Source organism: Physeter macrocephalus, chromosome 7 (assembly GCF_002837175.3).
Source record: "Physeter macrocephalus isolate SW-GA chromosome 7, ASM283717v5, whole genome shotgun sequence".
Taxonomy (NCBI): domain Eukaryota; kingdom Metazoa; phylum Chordata; class Mammalia; order Artiodactyla; family Physeteridae; genus Physeter; species Physeter macrocephalus.
Window position 1 is genome coordinate 110,101,743 of NC_041220.1, and position 8,514 is coordinate 110,110,256.

Here is an 8,514-nt window from a genome sequence, read left to right on the forward strand (position 1 = left end):
TAGCAGTTGTAGTGACTATGCTTCCACAGGCCCAAGCTTCCAGACCTGAGCTTTGACATCTTTTCTCTCACAACAGCCTTCTCTATGGCCTAGCCCCAGTTCCAGCCACAAGTCCTGCTAATGGTACCTCACCAGGCTCCAACCCTCCTGTAAGGAGTGGTCTTAAAGAAGATCTAGAAGTCATGAGAGACAATGTAATAGTTGAATTGGAAAGAAAATTGGATTTGAACAGTGGCTCTCCAACTCCAGTGTACTTGTATGTGAGGATGAGAATTACCCCAGGAGGTGAATTTAAAAGGCAGATTCTCAAGCTCTACCCTCTGAGAATCTGGGTCCGCTCAAGGAGTAAGGCCAAGGAGTTTGAATTTTTAACAAGGTCCCCAGGGGACGCTTGCAGACGTTAAGGCCTTGGAACACCTTGGAGAACCACTACACGGGATGATGTCTAAGATCTCCTCTAAGCCTAATGTTCTCTGACCTGCTGAAGCCGATGGCAATGGGAATGAGGGGTTTCTATCCATTCCCTGACTAGGAACACCAAAACTCTAAGCACCACCATCCTGACCTTGGCTCCAACATAAGTGACCACATGAGTCACATGTGTGTTAGTGACCACCTAACATATGCTCTAAGCAGCTGACAAAGTAACCACCTTGTCATTATGTACACAAAGTACCACCTTTAGTATTCACACACATCTATGAAAAGGTAAGTGTTTAAAAAAGACTCAAAATGTGTAATGTACATCATAGCAGGTGTATAAGAAATAAAGTTTTGCCAAACTGTACTAAAATTTACTCCATAACAAGAGCAGCGCATTTTCTCCATGGCTGCCATAGATTTCATGGATCCTGAGAAACCCAGCCATTTTTAGAAATCCCATGAAATTTACCTTTTCACTCAAATCCACATGAAATCAAAATTTTTCCCTACGAGTCCCCATAAAATTGGCACATTTCCTCAGAAGACCCCATGAAATTATAAAGAATATTGCAGAGTCTTTGCTCCTGGCCCTGGTTGCACATCTTAAAGAGACAGGTTAGATTACAGAATTATTTCATTTTTCTGATTAAAGATGAAGTTGCCCCAATTTTTTCCTTAAGTAATCATTGTTACCCATTTTTCTAATCATTCTTTAAAAATAGAATGTATCTTTACTTTGAAGGAGTAAGCATTTCTGGAAAATCACCTGAAGTTAGGAAGTTATGAATTAAGGGACTATCCCAGTTGTTTTCACATTCACAAACTATGCAATATTCAAGTCAAAATAATATTTTCCTCAAAGCAAAAAGTCTCATCTCATTGTAATATACAAATTTACAATGGCAAACAACATCTTTTATAAAGTTCTTCTTCATCGGATATTGAGAGAATCAAATGAGATCATGAATGTACAAGTACAGATGGTAATGTGCTGTAGGAATATAGAATGGTAAGGTGGGATAGTTTTAGAATTAATGAGAAAAAATTGATTATAATAAATGAAACTATAGACATTTCTGCTAAAAGTGGCACATGTATTCCAATTAATACAAAATGAATACTCAGCCTTTTTTGTTCACAAAGAAAAATTGAATGTGAAAAAAATAAAAAGGGGATCACGGCAACACAAAGCAAAATTGCAACAGATAGATGGCTTTAAGTTGTGACTATTTATGTGTTATGAAAATGAAAGGAACGCACATATTTCATATTCCTATAGTAATCATAAAATCTTACCCTCCTGGTTTTACCTAGATCTTGATTCCCTCAGGTTGTTAAGCAAAACAAGCTCTCAGTTCAAGTTGGTAAGGCCGCACTTAAAATGTCATTTCCTGAATGCGAGCCAGTATTCCATTCAAAGGAGGAAGTTTTGCTGCAGACGTACCCTTCTAAATGGTAATCGATCTAACAGAAATTCTAAGCTGCCCTCGTACTTTGACTTTGAATCATGTGAATATTTAATCTTTTATTAGATTCATCATCCAACAATCACAAATCCAGAAAGATGCTGGGGATGACCACAAAAATCAGTATAATGAAGAGAATTACTCCAAGATGTCAGCCAGAAATTTTAACAATATATCTAACTACCACACAAAATAGACAGATGCAGCTACAGAGAGGAAAAAGTCATTTAACTTGTTCTGATATTTGGAATTCTGATTTTGATCCAGGTGCGAGAGACTGGGCTGTCCTGGTAAAAATATCAGTGTAGAAAGAAAAGCACTTCTGGCTCTCTACCAACATTGATTGGATTCCCCTTTAGGTTAATCTATCTGCAGCTGAATTAACTTTCTTTCTGTTGTGATAACCTTTCAGGTTTTCTGCCAACACACAGCAGATGGAATCTGGGGTTGAAAAGCAGAGGAACGGGATTCTAATCCTAACTTTGCTATTAAATAGTGATGTGACCTTGTGTGCCTCAGTTAACCTCTTTGAGCTTCATTTTCCTTATCTGTAAAATGGGGACAGTAATCCTCATCTGACAATTTTTCAGAGTTTTAGTAAAGCTCATAGCACATTTTTAATGGAAAAGAGCTGTGCACTTGTAAAAGCATTTCTCAGAAGGAAATTCAGTGAACAGGGGACCTCCAGGAGCATCCTCCTGAAGCCATAGCCAAGGGATACCCCTCAAGTAATTTCCACATTCAGGATGTTTGGACTGAGCAGAGGAGGCATGTATATCTGTCAGCAAACCACTCTTTATGCCTTGGATTTCTAATCTACAAACAACCTGGGTAATGACATTGAAACTGATGTTTTTCATGTTATAATGTGTTCTGAACATTGAGTGCTTAAAACAAACACAGCTTTGGTCAAATGTTAATAATCCAGAGCTTTTCACCTGTTGATAAATTAGTTTAGTCCTTGGCTCTCTGTTTAATGAACTCATGTGGTAAGTTATATTACTTTCCTTACTTTATCGATGATGAAACTAAAATGCAGAGATGTGGTTGACTGTCCTAGGGTCCTCAGTTAGGAAGTAATGGAGCAGGGCCTTGAATCCAAGCAGTCAGTCACCTGTCCCATGAGGCCCTTGTCTTTGTATCCATTGATACTTTAAAGTGGCTTCTAAAAAGCTTTGTTAACAAAAAAGGTTGTCTGTAAATTTTTTTTTTTTTATTAACAGACAACTTGGGGGTAGAGAGTGGAATTTAGGATTCGTTAAGGAAAACTTATATAAAGGAAAAATACTAATTTACAAAATGCAGTTTACTATTTTTTTACTTTTATTTAAAAAATAAGAGTAAACCAGTAGTGTTAGAAATTACCACAATAAGAAATTTTTGTGATTGGTCAAAAGTGAAATTGCTACTGTTATGTGTTTTCCATGTTCCCTTGCCTAGACAAAGCAAACACACAACAACAAAACTCACATGCTGCCCTGAAGGTCCCAATGCTCACATGTAGAAACTCTAGGCTCTAAGAATTGAGGTGAAATGGAGTGTGGACTGTGAACTGAATGGCTTAGAGAAATGTCACTCATCCTGTTGCCAGGGACAACGGGTGTTTCTTCAAAGCTATAAGACTACAGTTGACCCTTGAACAACTTGGGGATTAGGAACACCGATCCTCCACACAGCTGAAAAATGCCATCTAATTTAGTCAGCCATCCATATCCGAGATCCCAATTCAACCAACCATCCATCATGTAGTACTGCTGTATTTACTACTGAAAAAAATCCACATAAGTGGATCAGTGCATATAAGTGGATCAAACCTGTGCTGTTCAAGTGTCAACTATATTTATATTTGACAACACGTTTAAGTAAAGTGATTGCCTGGCTGAGGTGTCCTGAAATCTGTCTGTCACACAGTCTCCATGACTCACAACTTATCCCAAAATTGATAAGCTTTATAAACGGAGCATAAATATTGCACAAATAATACTCATCTGAAGTATCATAGGATTTCATATGTGGAATTTTAAAAATATTTAATAGTAGGAAAAGAGTTGGCTACTATACTTCAACTAAATGGTTACATTTCTTTCTTTATAACATCATCAATATCCTGGGATTTTCTGCACCATAAAAATGCATTTGTTAATTTATCTACTCACTAATTTTACAGCTATTTATTGAACCCCTGCTCTGTACCAGGCACTAAGCCTGGTTCTGAAAATTCAGATATGACCACGATCCCCTCCCTCTCCCATGCTCAAGGTTGTTTCAGGGTAGTGTAGTAGAAGTCAGCCATCAGGCAATTGAAATAGGATGTGTAATTAGAACATTGCTTGGTGTTTTACCAGTTGCCTCAGGAGTGGATTAGCAAGAATTGTTGCCTTTCCTATCGCCTAAGAAGTAGCTGGGCTTAAATCAGCATGCTGATACCACACCTAATAAGGCTAGCAATTGGGCAAAAACACCCAGGCATCTAGAGGCTGTAGGATGGGGGGGGGGGTTCATCAGGAAGGAGCTGAGGAGAGTTCAGAAGTCAGGCTAGAGTGGATCCTTGTGTCACAAAATTGAGGACACTCCTGAAGTGTCCACATGTGAACCCCAAAGAAGTGCAATCATTTGGGTACTTTGCCCCGCAGATGGTGTCTATGACCAGTTGAAGATTGGGTTGGGGGTGGGTAAGAGCTGTGACTGACAATGGTCTACAGAAGGAGTCATTAAAGAAACAGAACCAACCTCCTGTGTCAAATCCTTCCCACCTGTTTCAACACAAAACCAAATGGAAATCGGAGTTGAGTAGATAATCTCCACTCCTGACTCAAGCTATTAGTCAAACCTGGGCTGGAGAGATGGGAGTGTTACCCTGGATATGAGGTTAGAATTTTAAATTTGACGGGACTGATCTTTTTTATAACACCTGAAAGTGATCAGACAACCATGGGATTTACCTGAGATGTTACTGAATGTGAAAACCATTTGAAGGGGATCATAAGAGAAATAAGAAAACTGTCTCTTCTTTGTAACTCTGGGGGAGTTAGGACTATTCAAAATCATAGCTATAAGTGTGATAAATAAGATAGATGTGTCAACAAGGATAAGGTGAGGGCACTTAAAAGGGACAACTGACGTAATACTAAGACGCGAAAACCACTAAAAAAAAGTTTGAAAAAAAGAAATCAAGGCTTGTTCTATTCTCCTTCTACTAATACTTCATATATTTCTCTGCTTTTTATTCATGATCAGAGTAGAACATTTTTCATTCTGTGATCTTCTACTGAAAATTCACCCAAATATAGCAGCTCTTCATATCTCCCTCCTTCTGTCTGCCTGGCTTCTTCATTCATTCTGTCATTCAATTATTCAACAAAACTATATTGAGCATCTACCGAGTATCAAGCCCTGCTCTAGGTGCAAGACGAATAAGTCATCTCCTAATGCTCCTCTTTTCTTCTCATTACAAACTATCTTCATTTTAGAGCCACTCTTTCCCTATCTTTCCTATTTATACTTACTATCCCATATAGGTCAGTGATTTGCAAGTTGGTTCAGTGCTTTGCAGATGTGCTACTTCACTTGAAAGTGTCAAGCTTTTCTACTTTAATAAATATATCTTTAAAACACCTAACCAATTCAAAATTAATCAATTTATTAAAATATTTATTCAGTGGTTTCTTCCAAAAAACACACCAGGCAACACCAATGGTTTGGGACAAAGGACTTTCACTTTGCTCAGCAGTATCACCTTAACTGTCTCCATTATTGACAGCTAAGGCAGCTCTGGAATTGTGTAAAGGGTAATGTCCACTCTAATAAGAGATTTCTAAGCCAGCTTTGGAGATGTCCCTAAATCCAAAACTGACCTTTGAACTTGAATCCATTTTCCAGACTAAGTGTGATGGACTTATATAGTGTCCAGAAACAATTTAGGACAGTTTAATTTCCTAGATTCATCTCCATTCACTCTTCCTACAAAAATGTCCATCTTGTAACTCTTGTGCACCAAATATCAAGCCATACACTGGTGTGCAAGATGAATAAGGCCTTGAGTTTGCCCTCAAAGTGCTTACAGTGTGAGAGACAAACAAGTAAAATGACAAGACTGATAAGAGCAAAACAATGAAAACATATACAGAGAATAGAAACTATATATACAGTATTATTTATATATATATTTTTTTAATTTTTATTATTTTTTTTTTTTCTGAAGGTGAGTGATATTGAGCTGATTTTCAAAAACTAAGTCATGGTCTGACCAATATACTAACAGTAGGATGGTAAGGCATTCAAGCTAAAGGAACAATGTGTGCAAAAGTCACCTTCAGGGAATTGTATATAACACAAACAGATGCAGTGCATGGTGTAACTGGGGAAGTAGCTTGACAAAACTGAACATTTATTTCCTCAAGAGTTGAATAATGAATGAATTTATATACTAGTTATGATATTGTGATTAATAAAAAATATACATTTAGTCATTCAGATGACCCAAATATATTTCTCATACATATTTGGTCTTCATCCATGGTTCCTGGCTCACAGCTCCCAAAATCCTTGGAATTGCCTAAATGTTGAGAATGATAAAAAATGTCTTTTGTTATGTTAATGAGTGGGGTTTTGGAGAGCAGCTAAGGGTAGGGGCTGGTTGCCAGTGATTAGAGGGTTGGAACTTTCAGTCCCACGCCCTGATTTCTGGGAAGGAGAGAGGGGCTTGATGTTGAATCAATTGCCATTGGCCAATGAGTTGGTCAATCACGTCTATGTAATGAAGCCTCCATAAAATCCTTCCCCAGAAGAGCTTTTTGGTCCTTTTTTGGACAGCATCCATGTTGGGAAACCAGAATTCTTCCATGTGCCACCAAGCCACATCCCATGCTCCAGGAGGACAGAAGTGCCTCTGTTCAGGACCTCACAAGATGTATGTCTTCATCTGGCTCTTGATTCATATCCTTTAATATCCTTTTATAATAAATTGATAATCTAGTGAGTAAAGGGGTTTTCTTGAGTTCTGTGAGCATTTCTAACCAACTAACTGAACCCAAGGAGTGGGTCATGGGGACCTCTAATATATAGCCAGTTGGTCAGAAGTAGAAGAAATAACGGGCTTGTGACTGGAATCTGAGTGGTGGGTGGTCTTGTGAGACTGAGCCAACTACCTGTGGAATTTGATTCTATCTGCAGGTAGACAGTGTCAGAATTGAGGTGAATCCTTGGACACTCTGTTGGCATCCAAGAATTGGTGTGGGTGATACTAAACACACACACACACACGCACACACACACACACACACACACACTGGAATTGGGTCTAGGAACTCTTTTTCACTAGTCAAATTATACTTTGTCTGATAGATAGTAAGTGTTCATTGAAGTGTTTTAATAGGCAAGAAACATGAAATAGACCAATTTTATGGTAGTATGGGGGATGGGGGAATGACTGGTTTGAAATTTTTAGATGGTAAAGGAGAGAAAGAGATGTGGGATGATTTTTCCATTTCCCTGGCTTTTCCAAAACTGATCACAACTTAGTGGGTAAGAATTCTGGTACCTCTTATACTTGGAAAGTAAGTGGCCCTCAGATTTTTGTTAGATAATGCCCAGAAATATTAGTATGCCAGGCTTCAGAATCTAGATTAGCAATTCAAGTCTATTTTCTCTATGCACAAATTTTTTTTTCCCCATTTCTGATTTCACTCATGCTTAACAAAGACATGACTCTCTTCAGTCTTCTATAATATCATTTGCTGGAGAAATCACTTGGTGACCAATACTGATATAAACACAAACACAAGGATTGTATCAGAGAGAAAATAATTCACTCCCCAATATTTAACCAATTTTTTTTTCAATACTCTGGCCCTTTTTTTTCATATAAAATGATTAACTTAATAAAATTTAAAGCATTTTCAATTTAAATATATATCTGTAAAAATTTCATTTATGCAGAGACTTTATGAACTCTGCTTCTTCTCCATCAATCCCAGCATTTTGAGAAATGAGGAAGAAACCTTTGGACAAAAGGATGTGCACTCCAAAAAGAAAAGAGGCACATGAGGAGCAAAAGTCACTAATGTATGCAACACCACCCCTCCCACATAAACATCGGGCTTTACATGGTCCAGTCTCGATGCTTGCCTTTACCCAGTCATTCAGTGACAAAAGAGGAGACTATGTTGATTTGAGAAATACTATAGCATACAAAAATAATTCTCTTGCAGTTATTTATAACAAATATTTTACTCTTATTGTTCAAGGACTTTTGTTTTTTTTCCTGAAACTGTTCCTATCTCATCTTTTAGTGTTATTCCTTTGTAGTGAGCAGTTTGGTTTCTGTAAAACTATCATCTGTACACACTGATGTTTTAATTTCACATGGTACACGGCCCTTTGACCCTATCTTCCAACCTGGTCAGAAGCACAGATGTCAAGTGATAGAAGTATTCTCATTCAGGGTCATTGATCAAAGTAAAAGTCTTACATAAATCAGACTCACAAAAATAAAAGAGAAACTAAAATTTGGTGTCATCTGTGAAAATTGTCTCTTTGGCTGACTTTGTATGGAAATATCTTAAATTCAGGCTCTAGAATGATGTTTTGCTTCCATCAGCTTTTTTTTTTTTTTTTTTTTTTTTTT